At 42.7% G+C, this 24898-nt stretch overlaps 1 pseudogene; it reads left to right on the top strand.

Moving 5' to 3' along the window:
- Positions 1-21297, top strand: part of LOC123074644 (uncharacterized) — a 50150-nt pseudogene extending 28853 nt beyond the window's left edge.
- The last annotated feature ends 3601 nt before the right edge of the window (positions 21298-24898 follow it).

The following is a 24898-nucleotide window of genomic DNA, read 5'->3' as shown; positions in this document are numbered from 1 at the left end:
CAAAAAGGATTGGGCCACCTTGCTGCACTTTATTTACTCTTGTTACTTGTTGCTCGTTACAAATTATCTTATCACAAAACTATCTGTTACCTACAATTTCAGTGCTTGCAGAGAATACCTTGTTGAAAACCGCTTATCATTTCCTTCTGCTCCTCGTTGGGTTCGACACTCTTACTTATCGAAAGGACTACGATAGATCCCCTATACTTGTGGGTCATCAAGACTCTTTTCTGGCACCGTTGTCTGGGAGTGAAGCGCCTTTGGTAGGTGGAATTTGGTAAGGAAAAATTTATATAGTGTGCTGAAATTTGCTGTCACTTGTTACTATGGAAAGTAATCCTCTGAGGGGCTTGTTCGGGGTATCTTCACCCCGACCAGTAGAGCAAAGAGTTTCTCCTCAACCTACTGAACTAGTGTTACGTGTTATGATCCGTAAACCCTAGTGTGACAGTAATTGGGATACTTTTCGGTGATGAAAGTAGTTTGAGAAGTTCATGTATTCACTATGTGTTAATGCTTTGTTCCGATTCTCTATTAAAAGGAGGCCTTAATATCCCTTAGTTTCCTTATGGACCCAGCTGCCACTGGAGGGTAGGACAAAAGATGTCATACAAGTTATTTCCATAAGCACGTATGACTATTTACGGAATACATGCCTACATTATACTTATGAAGTGGAGCTAGTTTTGTATCGCCCTAGGTTATGACTATTATATGATGAATATCATCCAATGAATCCACCGATCCAATGCCTACGAATTTTCCATATATTTTGTTCTTGCTAAGTCACTACTGCTGCTGTTACTATTACACTTGCTACAATATCATTGCTATCACTGTTACCATTACCATTGCTATCAAAACTATCATATTACTGTGCTACTGATCACTTTGCTGCAGATATTTAATCTCCAGTGTGTGGTTGAATTAACAACTCAGCTGCAAATACTTACAAATATTCTTTCGCTCCCCTTGTATCGAATCTATGAATTTGGCCTGAATACTCTACCCTCGAAAACTGTTGCGATCCCCTATACTTGTGGGTTATCAAGAACTTTTTCTCGCGCCGTTGCCGGGGAGTGATACGTCCATTTTGCATCATGTTTTCCTATTGTTATTTACGATGTTTTTATCCATAATAATGCCTTTTGGAGTAATTCTAGTGCCTTTTCTCTTATAACATGCAAGGTACACACAAAGAGGGAGAATTCCGGCAGCTGGAAATCTGGACCTGGAAAAGCTACGTTCGGCCACCTATTCTGCACAACTCCAAACAAGCTGAAACTTCATGGATATTTTTATCAAATATATGATGAATATTGGAGCAAATAAGTACTAGAGGGGGCCCACCAGGTGGGCACAACACACCTGGGCACCCCATGGATCCCAGGTGCGCCCTGGTGGGTTGTGCTCACCCAGGCCCACCTTCGGTGCCCATCTTCTGGTATATAGGTCATTTTGACCTATAAAAAATAAGGAGAGTACTTTCGGGATGGAGCGCCGCCGTCTCGAGGCGGAACTTGGGCAGGAACACTTTTGCCCTCCGGCGGAGCGATTCCGCCGGGGGAACTTCCCTCCTGGAGGGGGAAATCATCGTCATCATCACCACCAACAACTCTCCCATCTTGGGGAGGGAAATCCTCATCAACATCTTCAATAACACAATCTCATCTCAAACCCTAGTTCATCTCTTGTGTTCAATCTTGTTACGGGAACTATAGAATATTGGTGCTTGTGGGTGACTAGTAGTGTTGATTACATCTTGTAGTTGATTACTATATGGTTTATTTGGTGGAAGATTATATGTTTAGATCCAATATGCTATTTAATACCCCTCTGATCTTGAGCATTATTATCATTTGTGAGTAGTTACTTTTGTTCTTGATGTCACGGGAGAAATCATGTTGCAAGTAATCATGTGAACTTGATATGTGTTCGATATTTTGATAGTATGTATGTTGTGATTCCCTTAATGGTGTCATGTGAACGTCGACTACATGGCACTTCACCATATTTGGGCCTAAGGGAATGCATTGTGGAGTAGAAATTAGATGATGGGTTGCGAGAGTGATAGAAGCTTAAACCCCAGTTTATGCGCTATTCCGTAAGGGACCGATTGGATCCAAAAGTTTAATGCTATGGTTAGAATTTAATCTTAATACTTTTCTCGTAGTTGCGGATGCTTGCGGGAGAGTTAATCATAAGTAGGAGGTTCGTTCAAGTAAGAACAACACCTAAGCACCGGTCCACCCACATATCAAATTATCAAAGTAGCGAACACAAATCGAACCAACATGGTGAAAGTGACTAGATGAAATTCCCGTGTACCCTCAAGAACGCTTTGCTTATCATAAGAGACCGTTTTGGCCTGTCCTGTGCCTTAAAAGGATTGGGCTACCTTGCTGCACTTTTGTTACTACTACCGTTACTTGCTCGTTACAAATTACTTTCCTATCAAACTACTCTGCTACTTATAATTTCAACACTTGCAGACATTACCTTGCTGAAAACCACTTGTCATTTCCTTCTGCTCCTCATTGGGTTCGACTCTCTTACTTATCGAAAAGAGCTACAATTGATCCCATATACTTGTGGGTTATCAAGGCTATTTTCTGGCACCGTTGCGAGGGAGTGAAGCGCCTTTGGTAAGTGGAATTTGGTAAGGAAACATTTATATAGTGTGCTGACATTTATTGTCACGTGTTATTATGGAAAACAATCTTTGAGGGGTTTGTTCGGGGTATCTTCACCTCGGCCGGAACCACAATTAGCTACCCCTCAACCTACTGCACCTACTGAAAATATTGAATATGAAATTCCTTCGGGTATGATAGAACAACTGCTACCTAATCCTTATGCAGGAGATGGAACCGAACATCCTGATATGCACTTGATATATGTAGAACAAATTTGTGGATTGTTCAAGCTTGGAGGTTTATCCGGGGATGAAGTTATGAAAAAGGTTTTCCCTTTATCTTTGAAGGGAAAATCATTGGCATGGTATAGGCTATGCGATGATATTGGATCTTGGAATTGGAATCGTTTGAAATTGGAGTTTCATCAAAAAAATTATCCTATGCATCTAGTTCATCGTGATCGGAATTATATATATATATATATATATATTTTGGCCTCGTGAAGGAGAAAGTATCGCTCTAGCTCCGGGGAGGCTTAAGTCAATGTTATATTCATGCTCCAATCATGAGCTCTCAAGAGAAATTATTATCCAGAACTTCTATGCTCGGCTTTCTCGTAATGATCAAACCATGCTTGATACTTCTTGTGATGGTTCTTTTATGAAGAAGACTATTGAATTCTAGTGGGATCTTTTGGAAAGAATTAAACACAACTCTGAAGATTGGGAACTCGACGAAGGTAAAGAGTTAGGTATTAAACTTAAGTATGATTGTGTTAAATCTTTTATGAATACCGATGCTTTTCAAAGGTTTATCATTAAATATGGACTTGACTCTGAGATAGTAGCTTCCTTCTGTGAATCATTTGCTACTCATGTTGATCTCCCTAAAGAGGAGTGGTTTAAATATCACCCACCTATTAAATAAGAAATCAAAGAACCGGTACCAGTTAAAGAACAAACTATACTTTACAATGTTGATCCAGTTGTTCCTTCTGCTCATATTGAGAAACCACCTTTCCCTGTTAGGATAAAGGAACATGCTAAAGTTTCAACTGTGGTAAACAAAAGCTACATCAGAACACCTAAACCTGATGAACAAATAAAAGTAGAACCTAGTATTGCTATGGTTAAGGATCTCTTAGAAGAAAATGTAGATGGGCATGTTATTTACTTCTGTGAAGAAGATGCTAGAATTGCCAAACCTGATAAAAAGGATAAACATAGACCTGTTGTTGGCATTCCCGTTGTCTCAGTTAAAATAGGAGATCACTGTTATCATGGTTTATGTGACATAGGTGCTAGTGTGAGTGCTATTCCTTACACCTTATATCAAGAAATTATGAATGACATAGCACCCTCAGAGATAGAAGACATAGATGTTACTATTAAACTTGCTAATAGAGACACTATATCACCAATTGGGATTGTTAGAGATGTTGAAGTCTTGTGTGGGAAACTAAAATACCCTACCGATTTTCTTGTTCTTGTTTCCTCACAAGATGACTTTTGTCCCATTATCTTTGGTAGACCTTTCTTGAACACCGTTAATGCTAGAATAGACTGTGAGAAACAAACTGTCAGTGCTAGTTTTGGTGATGAGTCTCATGAGTTTAATCTTTCCAAGTTTAGTAGAAAGCTTCATGAAAAAGAATTGCCTAGTGAGGATGAAATAATTGGTCTTGCTTCTATTGTTGTACCACCTACTAATCCTTTAGAACAATATTTGCTAGACCATGAAAATGATTTACATATGCATGAAAGAAATGAAATAGATAAGATTTTCTTTGAACAACGTCCTCTACTTAAACACAACTTGCCTATTTAAACTCTAGGAGGTCCTCCTCCACCTAAAGGTGATCCTGCGTTTGAATTAAAAAAATTGCCAGACACTTTCAAATATGCTTATCTTGATGACAATAAGATATATCCTGTTATTACCAGTGCTAACCTTTCAGAACATGAAGAAGAAATATTATTGAAAGTTCTAAGGAAGCACCGAGCTGCTATTGGATATACTCTTGATGATTTAAAGGGCATTAGTCCCACTCTATGTCAGCACAAAATTAATATTGAACCTGATGCTAAACCCATTGTTGATCACCAACGTCAGTTAAATCCGAAGATGAAAGAAGTGGTAAGAACAGAAATATTAAAACTTCTGGAAGCAGGTATAATCTATCCCATAGTTGATAGTAGATGGGTAAGTCCTGTTCATTGTGTCCCTAAAAAGGGAGGTATAACTGTTGTTCCTAATGGTAAGAATGAACTTATTCCACAAAGAATTGCTACAGGCTATAGAATGGTAATTGATTTTAGAAAATTAAACAAAGCAACTAGAAAAGATCATTACCCTCTGCCTTTTATTGATCAAATGCTTGAAAGATTATCTAAGCACACACATTTTTGCTTTGTTGATGGATATTCTGGTTTTTCACAAATACCTGTTTCTCAACCTGATCAAGAAAAGACCACTTTTACTTGTCCCTTTGGAACCTATGCTTATAGACGTATGCCTTTCGTTTTATGCAATGCACCTGCTACCTTTCAAAGATGTATGACTGCTATGTTCTCTGACTTTTGTGAAAAGATTGTTGAGGTTTTCATGGATGACTTCTCTGTTTATGGGAAGTCTTTTGATGATTGTTTAAGCAATCTTGATCGAGTTTTGCAGAGATGTCAACAAACAAATCTTGTCTTGAATTGGGAGAAGTGCCACTTTATGGTTAATGAAGGCATTGTCTTGGGTCATAAATTTTTGAAAGAGGTATTGAAGTGGACAAAGCTAAGGTTGATGCAATTGAGAAAATGCCATGTCCTAAAGATATAAAAGGTATTCGTAGTTTCTTAGGTCATGCTGGTTTCTATAGGAGATTTATCAAAGACTTTTCTAAAATTTCTAGGCCTATTACGAGTCTTTTGCAAAAGGATATTCCTTTTGTTTTTGATGATGATTGTTTAGAAGCCTTTGAAACACTCAAGAAAGCCTTAATTTCTGCACGTATTGTTCAACCACCTGATTGGAACTTGCCTTTTGAAACTATGTGTGATGCTAGTGATTATGTTGTTGGTGCTGTTCTAGGACAAAGAGTTGATAAGAAATTGAATGTTATTCATTATGCTAGTAAAACTCTAGACAGTGCTCAACAAAAACTATGCTACTACTGAAAAAGAATTCTTAGCAGTGGTGTTTGCTTGTGATAAATTTACACCTTATATTGTCGATTCTAAAGTAATTGTTCACACCGACCATGCTGCTATTAAATATCTTATGGAAAAGAAAGATGCTAAACCTAGACTTATTCGATGGCTTAGCTTGTTACAAGAATTTTATTTACATATCATTGATAGAAAAGGAGCTGAGAACCCCGTAGCTGATAATTTATCTAGGCTTGAAAATGTGCCAGATGACCCACTACCTATTGATGATAGTTTTCCTGATGAGTAGTTAGCTGCAATAAATGTTGCTCATAGTACTCCTTGGTATGCTAACTATGCTAATTACATTGTTGCTAAATATTTACCACCTAGCTTTACTTAGCAACAAAAGAAAAAATTCTTCCATGTTTTAAGACATTACTTTTGGGATGACCGACATCTTTATAAAGAAGGAATAGATGGTATTATTAGACTTTGTGTACCTGAGCATGAACAGGGAAAAATCCTACGGAAATGTCACTCTGAAGCTTATGGAGGGCATCATGCTGGAGATAGAACTACTCACAAGGTATTGCAATCTGGATTTTATTGGCCTACTCTCTTCAAGGATGCCCGTAAGTTCATCTTATCTTGTGATGAATGTCAAAGAATAGGTAACATTGGTAAGTGTCAAGAAATGCCTATGAACTATTCACTTGCTGTTGAACCACTTGATGTTTGGGGATTTGATTACATGGGACCTTTTCCTTCCTCTACTGGGTATACAGATATTTTGGTTGCTGTTGATTATGTTAGTAAATGGGTAGAAGCTATTCCAACTAGTAGTGCTGATCACAACACCACTATTAAAATGCTTAAGGAAGTTATTTTCCCAAGGTTTGGAGTTCCTAGATATTTAATGATTGATGGTGGTTCCCACTTTATTCATGGTGCTTTTCGTAAAATGCTTGCCAAGTATGATGTTAACCATAGAACTGCATCACCTTATCACCCTCAGTCTAGTGGTCAAGTTGAACTTAGCAATAGAGAAATAAAATTAATTTTGCAAAAGACTGTCAATAGGTCCAGGAAGAATTGGTCTAAGAAATTAGATGATGCACTTTGGGCTTATAGAACAGCATATAAAAATCCTATGGGTATGTCTCCTTATAAAATGGTTTATGGAAAAGCTTGTCATTTTCCTCTTGATTTAGAACATAAAGCATATTGGGCCATCAAAGAACTCAATTATGATTTCAAACTCGCTGGTGAAAAGAGGTTATTTGATATTAGCTCTTTCGATGAATGGAGAATTCAAGCTTATGAAAATGCAAAATTATTCAAAGAAAAAGTTAATGTCACACCCTGATTTTCATGACACAACACTTAAGCTAATGAATCATGATAAAATGTGGTTTGACAAAAACTTTTGAGTGTTTTGTCTTTGCTTTCATTGAATGTTTGACTGCTGTTTGCAAGTGCTCTAAAAATCAAATAAATTCTCCAACTCTTATACTCCTTCTCCTTGATCCAAAACCTTGCCCAATGATCATGCCATGTGTATAGGACATAAAAATAATTTCTTACAAAAATAATTTGGCCAAATAGTAATTTCAAAAATTAGTTTTCCAAAAACCCCTAAATTGAGATTTGCACTACAAGTACTTAATTAAGGGCAGTAAAAATCTTTCCAAAAATATATTTGACTCCTATTAGATATAGGACACCCAGAAATGACAAAAATATAATTTTAAAATTTATTTTCCTATTTTATTTAAAGGCTTTTTCTTAAGTCCAGAAATGGTCTTTAATAGGTTAAAATTATTTTATTGCTTTAAAAATATTTGGGAAAAACCTAGTGAAACTCAGTGGACATATATTGTACATATATAAGAGTTTCAACACATGGTCATGTTCAAAATATTGGTCAAATCCCTCAAAAACCCTTTCTGGATATTTCAAGCTTTTGAAGTATTTACAAAGGAAATATTCCCCAAAAATATTCCAAGAAAATTATAGCATGTCACATATGACATGTTTGATGATCTTGCCAAGTCTCATGTCATGAAGAACAGTATAACCCCATGAAACCCTCTCAAAACCACATCTGTCCTTTTTCAAGTTTGAACAACTTTGCACTGTCAAACATGTCCAAATGCTCTCAAACATGGTGCACATGCTCAAATGGTGTAATAATGCATCTAGACCAAGTGGCACAAGTTGGAGAACAAGTTAACTTGATCAAAGTGCCCCAAAACCCTTCCTGTCCAGAACCAAGTTTGAACAACTTTACATTGGCAACTTTCTCCTTTTGATCTCAAGTTTTGTGGACATGTTCAGAACCTAAAATGATGACACTACACTAAGTGGTGAATCAAGGAGAATAGATTTGCATCACTAAATCTTGGAAAGTCCATTTCTGCTAATTTCTAGGGTTTACAAAAGTTGCATTGGCAACTTTGCCCAAATGAGCTCAAAATTGGTTGAAGGACCTAATTATATGTGCCATTTCACCCTGTGGAGTCTCATGCCAAATGTAGATCATTTGCTTAACCAAACAAGCATCAAACACCTTCTGCCACTTTACCAAAATTCCATTTTTGACCTCTTCCACTAATCTCCATGAGCTGAACTTTATCCCACGGCCTCACCTGCTCCTCCTCTACCTCCTTCATCTTTCCCTGCCCGAGGAGCCATGATTAAGGGGGGTAGAACCCCATTTTTCTTCTCTGGGCAGCAGCATTCTCTCTCGCGCGCGGCCTCTCTCTTCCTCCTTGACATTCCAGAGCATCCAAGGCTCTCCTCAGCTTTTTCCCATACCCCCTGCAGCTGCCAGACACAAGTGGACGCACGAGTGCGCGCGGAAAAGCTGCGGATGCCGGCCAAAGACGCGCTCTGGAGCACCTGGCAAAGCACCCGACCGTTGACACCGCGCTCCCCCACCACCTCGGGCCGCCCCAGCGCGCCAGTCGAGGCCCTCGACGTCCGCACCACGACAGCCCTGCTGGCCCCCTCCTCTCTCCCTCTCTATCACCTCCAGCAACGCGTGCCTAGAGCCGCCCGGCTCGGCCTATGCGGGCGCGAGTTCGTGGCTCCACCTGGAGCTCTCCCCACTCGTTCTCTCCCTTCCCCTGGCCGTAGACCATCTCTACAAACGCCCCGGACACGCACACGCGAGCCCCCGTGACCCCTAACAACGGCAACGACCTCGCCGGCGCACCCGTCCACGGTGCACCTCGCCCCTTCTATTTAAGGCCACCCGGAGCCCCCTCTCTACTCCTTTGGCTTTCTCTCCCTCCTGTGCACCCCCTGGACCGACCCACTCCCCTCCTCGCGCCCTCCAACCTCGTCCATGGCGGGAGCGAAGCCGCCGACCACCGCCTAAATTCTCGTCGTCCAGGCCCCCTCCTCCCCACCTATGGGTTACTTTGCATCTCTACTGCCCCCGCGGAGCTCCCCCGCACTCCGATTACTCCTCCCGACGGCTGAAGCGCCGTGCCCGCCATCGCCATCGGCCACGTCCGCCACGGTCGGCGTTCTCCTTGGCCTGGTCCTCTCCGGCATGCTTGTGACACATGGATGGATGCGCTCCTTCGCGCTGACCACGCTGGTGGGTGGAACGTCATCGAAGGTGCCTGGGTCGCCGGCGCGAGCGACGGCAAGTCGCTCCTGCCGCTGATCTGTTCGAGCGGGGGGAGGGAGACGAACCCGATAGCCGGGCCCCCCTGTCGGTCAGCCAGCAAGGCGGAGCCGCTGGCTAGTGGGCCTCGCCCCGCCCCGTTAAGTGGACACGGGCTCTGCCTACCACCGCCTTCGCTCGGGGAAGGCGTACTCCCTCGAGTGCGCCTCCTGAGTCGACAGCCCGCGCGCGGCCGAGCAGCTGGGCCGGCCCGTTGCCTATCTCTCGCCTTGCGCGCATGATAAGGGTAAAGCCCCCATTCCCTTTTTCTTTTTCCCAGTAGACTTCAAAAGCACTTAAATAAATCAAATTAACTCCAAATTTGATGATTCAAATTTCTAGGGGATCCATAAATCATGATCTATCACTTGGTGCTGTTTGCACATTTTTCCAGGAAACTTTTCTTCACACATATTTATCAAAACCCCATTTTCCATTTCTGTGATGAACTTTAGAAAATCACAGAGAGCTCAAAGTTGATCCAAATACCATGATTAAAATTCCTAGACACTTCTAAGTTCATAACTTAGTTTATGAACATTTTTAGTAATACTTTATGTACCACACAAAATAATGAGCCATTTCTTCATATTTGTCAACTTTGCAAATTCATATGAAAATCATTTGAACTCCAAATCCAGTGAAACCAACTCCTGGATGCTTCTAAAATCATGTTTTGTAAATGGGTGCCTTTGCTCATTTTTCAAAAATATATTTCTGTACACTTCTTGCAAATCCATAAACCCCTTGATTTCATCATATCAAAATGTTTAGAAATATCCACTGAACCAATTCCAATGAAACTACTCTGGTTATTGTTCATATAACAAAATATGTCCTAGAAAAGTCAAATTAATATTTTTAGAGCACTTTTATTTTCTGCCTTGTTGTGTTGCTTATTATGGTTGCTTCCGGCGTTAGTTGACGAAGTAGACGGAGTACTTGGAGAAGGACCAGAAGATTTCAAGGCTCTGATGAACCAGGCAAGTAGCCCTTTTACCATGTCCATGAAACCCTTTTTATGCATGTCATATAGCACTTTACTATTGTTGCATCGGAATAATGATGAGATGGTAACCACTTCGGTGGGTTGCCTTTGTTGCTTCCTTGTTGATACTTGCATTGTGCATGACCCTACCTTCCTACGAGGGTTATGCGGGTGGGAGTAGATAGGATGCTAAAGTAGATGCTACGCAAATGGGACGGGTATATGCATGGTGATGGAGGCAAGTATGCTCCCAAAGACTTTTTGAAAACCCCGTCGGGTGCCACTAACGCCCGAGGGAGATGTTGAGCTAGGTAACCACTTGACAAATAAGTGGTGTACCGGAGAAGGATATGTGAGTGTGGTTTCAAAAACGGATTGGTTTAAGTTGCGACCGTTATTCCAACCTTACATGCGCAACCACTCTACCCTTATATGGGAAAGGGCATTATTGATTACCTAGGCCGATACTAGCTTGGAGGCCGCATTACTAGTGACAGGAGAGTTGTTGGTGCGCTCTCTTGGGACGGGGTCGTGCCAGGTAGGGCGGCCAAAAACATTTTTATGGGGCACCGGACACACCATTGGTACCCCGTGCCAGTGGTATGTGATAAATATGGGAGCGAGGCTCCACAATTTTAAGATGTGAACTGTTGGGCACGGGGGTTACTACCATTCGAGTGGACTCCATGTTAGTGTCATCTAGGGAAAGATATTGATCGGGTGCTTACCCCGGGTACTTGAGGTACCGCGGGTCGTGGATGACACGGAAGTTCCCCGGATCTTGTGGGTAAAGTGTGCAACCTCTGCAGAGTGTAAAACTATTTGAATAGCCGTGTCCACGGTCAAGGACAGTTGGGTAACCGCTCTTGGGCTACGTCCACATGTTTACGAAACCTGGTGAGTGTGTTTGGATAAGTGGAAGAACTACTTGGGTCAAGTCAAAGGACTTGACATAATTGAGTTGGGTTGATGCCCACTCTATTTATGTTGATATCTGTAACCTGTCCTCATGGTTACTTGAATTCTCCTGATGCACGTCTTCCAAGTTGTCGAACATGTCATTGCACTCAAAACTAGCTTTCTGCAAAACTTTACCTATATCATGCATTGTTGTATCTTGAACCAAAACATGGGTTGCTTGCGAGTACATTCAAAGTACTCATTGGCTTGCCACTGGTTATTTTATTGGCCAGGCATGAGAGACAAGATATATTGAAGAGTTCTTTGGTGACGATCGTGCGAGCTAGGACGCTTCCCAGTCAGAATGCCTGTAGGGTTAAGGCAGATGGCATGGGTCCAAGTTATCGACGAAGATTTCCGCTGCGAAGTTATGCTCAAGACTTGACCATAATGGTCATAATTTATGTAAGACGGTATGTATGGATGTAAGACTCTTGTTATTTAGCTACTGTGTGTTCAGTGAGCATTGATCTCTGGGATCGCTGTACACGTGCATTCGGTGATCACGACTTATGAGTCAGGGTCCCCACAGAGCTGGTATCAGAGCCATCCTGACTGTAGGAAGCCTTAGTTAGCATGGTCGTTAGTTAGGGTGAAACTATTTCCAAAACTATTACTACTTTTCAAAACTATCTATACTTCTCTTCCCTTCTCAGTTTTTCGAAAACTAAGGTATATTTTCCTTATTGATCTCTTCCCCTTCAAAACTTTTGGTCGCTACTACCCTTATGCCCCTGACCATAGGATTCCTTGTAATCCTCGAAGGAGTACACCTTGCCAAACACTCACCCACCTCTTCTGAACACAAGATTGGCGACACCCGAGCAAACGATGCCAACAGAAGATACGTCTTCGAGGAATGAGGACATGAAGACCCAGAGGATGGTGATACCTTTGAATTTGCGCCAGGATGATGCAACCTTGGCCTACGATGATCAGGGCATAGGATATGCAAGATAATGATATACATCGCTAATAGAGCAACCCTGTCCTTACCGTTGTTGTATCGGCAACCACCGGTGGATGAGAACCTCGCCATTTGGTCCGCCTCACTATAGTGAGCAGGAAAACGGTTCTCTTCATCCCCCGCTCTCGGTGTTGTCATCAACATAACCGACATGTTGGACCACTACTATGCCTTGTTAAGGTCATTGCATAAAGTATTACCTACATGGTACCATCGACGCCTTAAAAGACAAAAAAGGATCGTCATGATTAAGGAGACAACAGAAGACCGAGTCAATGCCCTGCTACGAGAAGCCACCTTCACCCCACCACTTCAATAGGAGAGAAGTTGTTGAAGAATCTTCAGGCTCAACCCGGATTGTTTCATCGAACAACTACAAGAGACGTAGCAACACCTGAGGGAAACCCAGAAGACTGCACGAGGCACGGAGCAAAGCACGACTACTGAATCCGAGAACCCCTAGGGTAGGATAAGTCGTGTACCCCCTATGCGCAGTCGAGTCCGTGTGATGGTTCGAATAAAACCATGATTGTGTGTTGCTTGTTTTTATTGTTTGTGTTTCGATATAAGTCCACTTTTTCCCTAGGCAACAGGTAGGCGACTATATCACCTTCCTTACCTTGTTTCTTTTGTTTGGCCCTTTTTGCACCTGTTTGTTTGCGGTTGCACTATAGAAGCCCCCTTTAGGCATCCCACCTCCTCTATGCTACTTTTCCCTCTCATCTCTCTCCTCAACTGAAGACCGGCAAGACAAGCTACACCAAGGATTCTGCCTCAACAGCCAACTAGCAATGAAGACTTCTGCTACAATCTCCACGACCAAGTGCAACCCGTAGAATTATGTTCAACCCTCCAGACTGGAAACCCATTCCTAGACCCTTCGAGATTTCACAAGATACCCCATAACAAATCCTTAAACATGAGCTTAACCTACGGAATCACAAGAGAACAAGTTAAGCTACAGTAAGCCTTGCTTATCACTGGGTTCATTATGGAACTGTGGGCATAGTGAACGAGCACGTGATCATCTTAAGATAGCACCAAACTAACGATGCCATAGGGAAGACCAATTTGAGGATATAGGAATAGAGGACAAATGACTTGATGAGTTTATATCAATGACTTTGAGAATTATATGAGACTATTTGGTGGATTATGAGGCTTTCATGTTGGTAGATGAACTTGGTGGGATCAGTTAATAGAGTAGCATGACTCTCATTGCCCCTGAGTAAATTGGACAATTAGGATCACAAGCTGAGATTCTTGGAGGAATACGATTTTGACTTGATCAGATAATATCAATAGGAGGTTGTTGACATTACGAATATGACTTCGGGGGAAACGTGTATGAATTCTCGTAGGACATTAGATTTGGATTAATAGGTGACCCTAGTGGAGTAAAGGTGCTGAGTAAGTCTACATGGTTCAGAGTAAATTGGATTTAGATTAAAGATCTCGATCATGATACCATGTTCTCGGTACACGGTAAACTAGGATATTGGATAAATTGTTGGAGTTGATTTAGGGATCTATATAAGCCTGACCTTGGAGTTTACTCGACCCCGATAATGGGAATCGATGGACTGACTATAGCAAAGATAGCCCTTTCAAGTATCTGGGGATTATAGGACATTAGGAGATCATGTGGAACACCATAAACATTGGATTTGTAGAATTAATGGATTGTGTAGTGATTGACGGAAGATAATGGGCTGCTGGAGTTGATTCATAGGAAGGCACCAAGATCTTGGAGTGGCATACGACGTGTTTCTTTAGGATAGAGATGCACTATCATGGACCTTGGATCAATAGACTGAGCACTTGGGTTGTGGTGATTAAATTCAAGCTTAGCAGCTTATATGCTCTACCCATGGATTTTTAGGGGTAGCCATACATATGGGTTCGGGGATCATAGACATATACGATTTCGTTAGACCTCCTCTCGGGAGCCATGAGGTTATGAATCACATGAGTGATGATTGGAGTTGACCTATACGGAATGATGCTTTCAGCGGTATAAGGTGATCTGTTTGGAGGACTAGATAGAACAATTGGCATCTCAGGAATTGTGCTCAAGGATAAGATGATAAACGTTCACTCGCACCCTAGAATCCTTGAAACCCTTAAGCCCTACCAAGCCACAACATGGCTGGATCATGACCATGGGCTTTGGACCTAGGACGAGGAGAGTTTGGCCAATACTCAACAGTGACCACCACCACTGCCTCAGCCCACTCTACATACCCCATATACTTCATAGAGTACTTGGGCAAGTTAGTTATCATCTTTATTTGAGGACATGCATGTCCACCTGAAGACGGAAGAAGAGTTGTTCAGCTGGTTAGGGAACATCTGAAGACCGCCATGTCAAGGAGGAAGAATTATACCAACCACCATCGTCAAGAAGTGAACTTCCTCATCGAAGACCACGCGTATCTGCAAACCACTCCTATTAAAGAAGCCGAGCATTTCCATGTCAAAAGGAAGCTCACACCAAGATTTACCGCCCCCCTTCGAGATCACTGCAAGACGAGAAATAGACAGTTACCAGCTAGAGTTGCCACCTGAGTTACCTGATGTGCACAACGTTTTCCATGCATCACAACCCTGGAAGTGTTTCCAACTTCCTGATAAGCCCGATCTCTACAAGGATATCGATCACCAAACCATCGACCCCTAGCCCAATCTAACCTACCGCGAGCTACCCATTAGCAACCTGGATCAAGAAGAACGTCATACACGAAGCCACACCATCAAGTACTTCAAGTTCAAGGGAGCACCACTCGGAAGCAGAAGCAGTATGAGGACGTGAAGACTACCCCAAATCCAAGTCTCCATACTCCTTTCCGCACCTAGTTTGGGAATCTCGGGGACGAGATTCTTGTAAGGGGGGTAGGTCTGTCACACCCTGATTTTCATGCCACAACACTTAAGCTAATGAATCATGATAAAATGTGGTTTGACAAAAACTTTTGAGTGTTTTGTCTTTGCTTTCATTGAATGTTTGACTACTGTTTGCAAGTGCCCTAAAAATCAAATAAATTTTCCAACTCTTATACTCCTTCTCCTTGATCCGAAACCTTGCCCAATGATCATGCCATGTGTATAGGACATAAAAATAATTCTTACAAAAACAATTTGGCCAAATAGTAATTTCAAAAATTAGTTTTCCAAAAACCCCTAAATTGAGATTTGCACTGCAAGTACTTAATTAAGGGCAGTAAAAATCTTTCCAAAAATATATTTGACTCCTATTAGATATAGGACACCCAGAAATGACAAAAATATAATTTTAAATTTTTTTTCCTATTTTATTTAAAGGCTTTTTCTTAAGTCCAGAAATGGTCTTTAATAGGTTAAAATTATTTTATTGCTTTAAAAATATTTGGGAAAAACCTAGGGAAACTCAGTGGACATATATTGTACATATATAAGAGTTTCAACACATGGTCATGTTCAAAATATTAGTCAAATCCCTCAAAAACCCTTTCTGGATATTTCAAGCTTTGAAGTATTTACAAAGGAAATATTCCCCAAAAATATTCCAAGAAAATTATAGCATGTCACATATGACATGTTTGATGATCTTGCCAAGTCTCATGTCATGAAGAACAGTATAACCCCATGAAACCCTCTCAAAACCACTTCTGTCCTTTTTCAAGTTTGAACAACTTTGCACTATCAAACATGTCCAAATGCTCTCAAACTTGGTGCACATGCTCAAATGGTGTAATAATGCATCTATACCAAGTGGCACAAGTTGGAGAACAAGTTAACTTGATCAAAGTGCCCCAAAACCCTTCCTGTCCAGAACCAAGTTTGAACAACTTTACATTGGCAACTTTCTCCTTTTGATCACAAGTTTTGTGGACATGTTCAGAACCTCAAATTATGACACTACACTAAGTGGTGAATCAAGGAGAATAGATTTGCATGACTAAATCTTGGAAAGTCCATTTCTGCTAATTTCTAGGGTTTACAAAAGTTGCATTGGCAACTTTTCCCAAATGAGCTCAAAATTGGTTGAAGAACCTAATTATATGTGCCATTTCACCTTGTGGAGTCTCATGCCAAATATAGATCATTTGCTAAACCAAACAAGCATCAAACACCTTCTGCCACTTTACCAAAATTCCATTTTTGACGTCTTCCACTAATCTCCATGAGCTGAACTTTATCCCACGGCCTCACCTGCTCCTCCTCTACCTCCTGCATCTTTCCCTGCCCGAGGAGCCATGATTAAGGGGGGTAGAACCCCATTTTTCTTCTCTGGGCAGCAGCATTCTCTCTCTCTCGCAGCCTCTCTCTCCCTCCTTGACATTCCAGAGCATCCAAGGCTCTCCTCAGCTTTTGCCCATACCCCCTGCAGCTGCCAGACACAAGTGGACGCACGAGTGCGCGCAGAAAAGCCGCGGATGCCGGCCAAAGACGCGCTCTGGAGCGCTTGGCAGAGCACCCGACCGTTGACGCCGCGCTCCCCCACCACCTCGGGCCGCCCCAGCGCGCCAGTCGAGGCCCTCGACGTCCGCACCACGACAACCCTGCTGGCCCCCTCCTCTCTCCCTCTCTATCACCTCCAGCAACGCGTGGCCAGAGCCGCCCGGCTCGGCTTATGCGGGCGCGAGTTCGTGGCTCCAACCGGAGCTCTCCCCACTCCTTCTCTCCCTTCCCCTGGCCGTAGACCATCTCTACAAATGCCCCGGACACGCACACGCGAGCCCCCGTGACACCTAGCAACGGCAACGACCTCGCCGGCGCACCCGTCCATGGTGCACCTCGCCCCCTTCTATTTAAGGCCACCCCGAGCCCCCTCTCTACTCCTTTGGCTTTCTCTCCCTCCCGTACACCCCCTGGACCGACCCACTCCCCTCCTCCCGCCCTCCAACCTCGTCCATGGCCGGAGCCAAACTGCCGACCACCGCCTAAATTCTCGTCGTCCAGGCCCCCTCCTCCCCACCTATGGGTTACTTTGCATCTCTACTGCCCCCGCGGAGCTCCCCCGCACTCCGATTACTCCTCCCGACGGCCGGAGCGCCGTGCCCGCCATCGCCATCGGCCACGTCCCCCACGGTCGGCGTTCTCCTTGACCTGGTCCTCTCCGGCATGCGTGTGACACATGGATGGATGCGCCCCTTCGCGCTGACCACGCTGGTGGGTGGAACGTCGCCGGAGGCTGCCTGGGTCGCCGGCGCGAGCGACGGCAAGTCGCTCCTGCCGCTGATCGGTTCGAGCGGGGGGAGGGAGACGAACCCGACAGCCGGGCGCCCCTGTCGATCAGCCAGCAAGGCGGAGCCGCTGGCTAGTGGGCCTCGCCCCACCCCGTTAAGTGGAGACGGGCTCTGCCTGCCACCGCCTTCGCTCGGGGAAGGCGTACTCGCTCGAGTGCGCCTCCTGCGTCGACAGCCCGCGCGCGGGCGAGCAGCTGGGCCAGCCCGCTGCCTATCTCTTGCCTTGCGCGCATGATAAGGGTAAAGCCCCCTTTCCCTTTTTCTTTTTCCAAGTAGACTTCAAAACACTTAAATAAATCAAATTAACTCCAAATTTGCTGATTCAAATATCTAGGGGATCCATAAATCATGATCTATCACATGGTGTTGTTTGCAAATTTTTCCAGGAAACTTTTCTTCACACATATTTATCAAAACCCCATTTTCCATTTCTGTGATGAACTTTAGAAAATCACAGAGAGCTCAAAGTTGATCCAAATTCCATGATTCAAATTCCTAGACACTTATAAGTTCATAACTTAGTTTATGAACATTTTTAGTAATACTTTATGTACCACACAAAATAATGAGCCATTTCTTCATATTTGTCAACTTTGCAAATTCATAGGAAAATCATTTCAACTCCAAATCCAGTGAAACCAACTCCTGGATGCTTCTAAAATCATGTTTTGTTAAATGGGTGCCTTTGCTCATTTTTCAAAAATATATTTCTGTACACTTCTTGCAAATCCATAAACCCCTTGATTCCATCATATCAAAATGTTTAGAAATATCCACTGACCCAATTCCAATGAAACTACTCTGGTTATTGTTCATATAACAAAAGATGTCCTAGAAAAGTCAAATTAATATTTTTAGAGCACTTTTATTTTCTGCCTTGTTGTGTTGCTTATTATGGTTGCTTCCGGCGTTAGTTGACGAAGTAGACGGAGTACTTGGAGAAGGACCAGAAGATTTCAAGGCTCTGATGAACCAGGCAAGCAGCCCTTTTACCATGTCCATGAAACCCTTTTTATGCATGTCATATAGCACTTTACTATTGTTGCATCGGAATCATGGTGAGATGGTAACCACTTCGGTGGGTTGCCTTTGTTGCTTCCTTGTTGATACTTGCATTGTGCATGACCCTACCTTCCTACGAGGGTTATGCGGGTGGGAGTAGATAGGATGCTAAAGTAGATGCTACGCAAATGGGACGGGTATATGCATGGTGATGGAGGCAAGTATGCTCCCAAAGACTTTTTGAAAACCCCGTCGGGTGCCACTAACGCCCGAGGGAGATGTTGAGCTAGGTAACCACTTGACAAAGAAGTGGTGTACCGGAGAAGGATATGTGAGTGTGGTTTCAAAAACGGATTGGTTTAAGTTGCGACCGTTATTCCAACCTTACATGCGCAACCACTCTACCCTTATATGGGAAAGGGCATTATTGATTACCTAGGCCGATACTAGCTTGGAGGCCGCATTACTAGTGACAGGAGAGTTGTTGGTGCGCTCTCTTGGGACGGGGTCGTGCCAGGTAGGGCGGCCAAAAACACTTTTATGGGGCACCGGACACACCATTGGTACCCCGTGCCAGTGGTATGTGATAAATATGGGAGCGAGGCTCCACAATTTTAAGATGTGAAATGTTGGGCACGGGGGTTACTACCATTCGAGTGGACTCCATGTTAGTGTCGTCTAGGGAAAGATATTGATCGGGTGCTTACCCCGGGTACTTGAGGTACCGCGGGTCGTGGATGACACGGAAGTTCCCCGGATCTTGTGGGTAAAGTGTGCAACCTCTGCAGAGTGTAAAACTATTTGAATAGCCGTGTCCACGGTCAAGGACAGTTGGGTAACCGCTCTTGGGCTACGTCCACATGTTTACGAAACCTGGTGAGTGTGTTTGGATAAGTGGAAGAACTACTTGGGTCAAGTCAAAGGACTTGACATAATTGAGTTGGGTTGATGCCCACTCTATTTATGTTGATATCTGTAACCTGTCCTCATGGTTACTTGAATTCTCCTGATGCACGTCTTCCAAGTTGTCGAACATGTCATTGCACTCAAAACTAGCTTTCTGCAAAACTTTACCTATATCATGCATTGTTGTATCTTGAACCAAAACATGGGTTGCTTGCGAGTACATTCAAAGTACTCATTGGCTTGCCACTGGTTATTTTATTGGCCAGGCATGAGAGACAAGATATATTGAAGAGTTCTTTGGTGACGATCGTGCGAGCTAGGACGCTTCCCAGTTGAAATGCCTGTAGGGTTAAGGCAGATGGCATGGGTCCAAGTTATCGACGAAGATTTCCGCTGCGAAGTTATGCTCAAGACTTGACCATAATGGTCATAATTTATGTAAGACGGTATGTATGGATGTAAGACTCTTGTTATTCAGCTACTGTGTGTTCAGTGAGCATTGATCTCTGGGATCAATGTACACGTGCATTCGGTGATCACGACTTATGAGTCAGGGTCCCCACAATTAATATGGAACCTGATGCTAAACCTGTTGTTGATCACCAAAGACGGTTAAATCCGAAGATGAAAGAAGTGCTAAGAACGGAAATATTAAAACTTCTAGAAGCAGGTATAATCTATCCTACAACTGATAGTAGATGGGTAAGTCCTGTCCATTGTGTCCCTAAGAAAGGAGGTATTACTGTTGTTCCAAATGATAAGAATGAACTTATTCCACAAAGAATTGTTAAATGCTATAGAATGGTAATTGATTTTAGACAATTAAACAAAGCAATTAGAAAATATCATTACCCTCTGCCTTTTATTGATCAAATGCTTGAAAGATATTCTAAGCACACACATTTTTGCTTCCTTGATGGATATTCTGGGTTTTCACAAATACCTGTTTCTCAACCTAATCAAGAAAAGACCACTTTTACTTGTCCTTTTGGAACTTATGCTTATAGACGTATGCCTTTTGGTTTATGCAATGCACCTGCTACCTTTCAAATATGTATGATTGCTATATTCTCTAACTTTTGTGGAAAGATTGTTGAGGTTTTCATGGATGACTTTTCTGTTTATGGGAAGTCTTTTGTTGATTGTTTAAGCAATCTTGATCGAGTTTTGCAGAGATGTGAGCAAACAAATGTTGTCTTGAATTGGGAGAAGTGCCACTTTATGGTTAACGAAGGTATTGTTTTGGGCCATTAAATCACTTAAATAGGTATTGAGGTGGACAAAGCTAAGGTTGATGCAATTGTGAAAATGCCATGTCCAAAAGATATCAAAGGTATTCGTAGTTTCCTTGGTCATGCTGGTTTCTATAGGAGATTTATCAAAGACTTTTCTAAAATTTCCAGGCCTCTTACAAATCTTTTGCAAAAGGACATTTCTTTCGTTTTTGATGATGATTGTTTAGAAGCCTTCGAAACACTCAAGAAATCCTTAATTTCTTCACCTATTGTTCAACCACCTGATTGGAACCTGCCTTTTTAAATTATGTGTTATGCTAGTGATTATGCTATTGGTGCTGTTCTAGGACAAAGAGTTGATAAGAAACTGAATGTTAGTCACTACGGAAGTAAAAATCTAGACAGTGCACAAAGAAATTATGCTACTACTGAAAAAGAATTTCTAGAAGTGGTGTTTTCTTGTGATAAATTTAGATCCTATATTGTAGATTCAAAAGTAATTGTTCACACTGATCATGCTTCAATAAAGTATCTTATGGAAAAGAAAGATGTCAAACCTAGGCTTATTCGATGGTTCTCTTGCTACAAGAATTCGATTTGCATATCACTGATAGAAAAGGAGCGGAGAGCCCTGTAGCTGATAACCTGTCTAGGTTGGAGAATGTTTTTGATGATCCACTACCTATTGATGATAGTTTTCCTGATGAGCAATTTGCTGCAATAAATGTTTCTAATAGTACACCTTGGTATGCTGACTATGCTAATTATATTGTCGCTAAATACATACCCCCTAGCTCTGCCTGCCACCGCCTTCGCTCGGGGAAGGCGTACTCGCTCGAGTGCGCCTCCTGCGTCGACAGCCCGCGCGCGGGCGAGCAGCTGGGCCGGCCCGCTGCCTATCTCTTGCCTTGCGCGCATGATAAGGGTAAAGCCCCCTTTCCCTTTTTCTTTTTCCAAGTAGACTTCAAAAGCACTTAAATAAATCAAATTAACTCCAAATTTGATGATTCAAATTTCTAGGGTATCCATAAATCATGATCTATCACATGGTGCTGTTTGCAAATTTTTCCAGGAAACTTTTCTTCACACATATTTATCAAAACCCCATTTTCCATTTCTGTGATGAACTTTAGAAAATCACAGAGAGCTCAAAGTTGATCCAAATTCCATGATTCAAATTCCTAGATGCTTCTAAGTTCATAACTTAGTTTATGAACATTTTTAGTAATACTTTATGTACCACACAAAATAATGAGCCATTTCTTCATATTTGTCAACTTTGCAAATTCATAGGAAAATCATTTCAACTCCAAATCCAGTGAAACCAACTCCTGGATGCTTCTAAAATCATGTTTTGTTAAATGGGTGCCTTTGCTCATTTTTCAAAAATATATTTCTGTACACTTCTTGCAAATCCATAAACCCCTTGATTCCATCATATCAAAATGTTTAGAAATATCCACTGACCCAATTCTAATGAAACTACTCTGGTTATTTTTCATATAACCAGAGATGTCCTAGAAAAGTCAAATTAATATTTTTAGAGCACTTTTATTTTCTACCTTGTTGTGTTGCTTATTATGGTTGCTTCCGGCGTTAGTTGACGAAGTAGACGGAGTACTTGGAGAAGGACCAGAAGATTTCAAGGCTCTGATGAACCAGGCAAGCAGCCCTTTTACCATGTCCATGAAACCCTTTTTATGCATGTCATATAGCACTTTACTATTGTTGCATCGGAATCATGATGAGATGGTAACCACTTCAGTGGGTTGCCTTTGTTGCTTCCTTGTTGATACTTGCATTGTGCATGACCCTACCTTCCTACGAGGGTTATGCGGGTGGGAGTAGATAGGATGCTAAAGTAGATGCTACGCAAATGGGACGGGTATATGCATGGTGATGGAGGCAAGTATGCTCCCAAAGACTTTTTGAAAACCCCGTTGGGTGCCACTAACGCCCGAGGGAGATGTTGAGCTAGGTAACCACTTGACAAAGAAGTGGTGTACCGGAGAAGGATATGTGAGTGTGGTTTCATAAATGGATTGGTTTAAGTTGCGACCGTTATTCCAACCTTACATGCGCAACCACTCTACCCTTATATGGGAAAGGGCATTATTGATTACCTAGGCCGATGCTAGCTTGGAGCCCGCATTACTAGTGACGGGAGAGTTGTTGGTGCGCTCTCTCGGGACGGGGTCGTGCCAGGTAGGGCGGCCAAGAACATTTTTATGGGGCACCGGACACACCGTTGGTACCCCGTGCCAGTGGTATGTGATAAATATGGGAGCGAGGCTGAGCGAGGCTCCACAATTTTAAGATGTGAAATGTTGGGCACGGGGGTTACTACCAATCGAGTGGACTCCATGTTAGTGTCGTCTAGGGAAAGATAGTGATCGGGTGCTTACCCCGGGTACTTGAGGTACCGCGGGTCGTGGATGACACGGAAGTTCCCCGGATCTTGTGGGTAAAGTGTGCAACCTCTGCAGAGTGTAAAACTATTTGAATAGCCGTGTCCACGGTCAAGGACAGTTGGGTAACCGCTCTTGGGCTACGTCCACATGTTTACGAAACCTGGTGAGTGTGTTTGGATAAGTGGAAGAACTACTTGGGTCAAGTCAAAGGACTTGACATAATTGAGTTGGGTTGATGCCCACTCTATTTATGTTGATATCTGTAACCTGTCCTCATGGTTACTTGAATTCTCCTGATGCACGTCTTCCAAGTTGTCGAACATGTCATTGCACTCAAAACTAGCTTTCTGCAAAACTTTACCTATATCATGCATTGTTGTATATTGAACCAAAACATGGGTTGCTTGCGAGTACATTCAAAGTAATCATTGGCTTGCCACTGGTTATTTTATTGGCCAGGCATGAGAGACAAGATATATTGAAGAGTTCTTTGGTGACGATCGTGCGAGCTAGGACGCTTCCCAGTCAGAATGCCTGTAGGGTTAAGGCAGATGGCATGGGTCCCAGTTATCGACGAAGATTTCCGCTGCGAAGTTATGCTCAAGACTTGACCATAATGGTCATAATTTATGTAAGACGATATGTATGGATGTAAGACTCTTGTTATTCAGCTACTGTGTGTTCAGTGAGCATTGATCTCTGGGATCACTGTACACGTGCATTCGGTGATCACGACTTATGAGTCAGGGTCCCCACAGTTAATGGCATGACAAAAGAATCCAAAAGCGTGAGTTTAATTTTGGAGAATATGTTCTTTTGTACAACTATCATTTCAGATTCTGTGCAGGAAAACCCCTCTGAAAATGGGAAAGCCCCTATGTTATCGAGGAGGTTTATCGGTCTGGAGCCATCAAAATAAATAATGCCGAAGGTACTAACCTGCAGGTATGCCCATTAATGTTGAAAGTAATATTGTCCAAACTTTGACATCGGAAGAACACATAAAAGAGTCCTTCCGGAACACTCCAGAATCATGAAAATAAGGAGGTACATGATACGTTAAGTAAGCGGACTCCGAAAAATCCACAAAAATATTTTTTGTCAGTTTTGGAATATTTTTAAAAATAGGAAAATAAGAAACTTCCACGAAGCGTACACTGGTGGGCACAAGACCAGGGCGCGCCAAGCTTGCCTGGCGCGCCCAGGTGGGTTGTGCCCACCTGGGGCAGCTTCCGGATTCCGTTTTCTACTATTTGCTTGTCCCCCCAGATAAAAATATCCATATATACTCCCCGAACCTGTTGACCACGTATCGCGGAGAAATCCTCTGTTTTCTTTTCTTGCTGTTTCCTGTCAGATTCAGCCAGGCTAGCCTCATGTCTTCCTCACCCTCCAACAATGGTGAAGAAGACGCATGGGCGGTTTAGGAGGATCTAAGAAGAGAGGAAGTTGAAGAGGTGGCTATGGAGGAAGAGGAGGAAAATACTTTTCGGGTTCACTCTCCGGCTTCCGAGAGAGGCACCTTGGCCGGCATCTCCACTCACCCGAATCCTCATCAAGCTATGAGGTCACCAAATAATCAAGAGAGCCTTGAAGTGCAAGAAGAAACCCGGCCAAGGAGGCCCTTACACAGGTTACATCGTAACAATTTTCGTAATTTGATTCATAACTATGGGTTCGAGAATACTCCTCGTAGGCATATACCGTACAATTGGGACATATCTCGCCCAAGAGAAAACAGTGCAGGAA

This window comes from Triticum aestivum, chromosome 3D (assembly GCF_018294505.1).
Source record: "Triticum aestivum cultivar Chinese Spring chromosome 3D, IWGSC CS RefSeq v2.1, whole genome shotgun sequence".
In the NCBI taxonomy this organism is placed as follows: domain Eukaryota; kingdom Viridiplantae; phylum Streptophyta; class Magnoliopsida; order Poales; family Poaceae; genus Triticum; species Triticum aestivum.
Note: the sequence above shows the minus strand (reverse complement) of the source record. Positions and strands in the feature narration are given on the sequence as shown.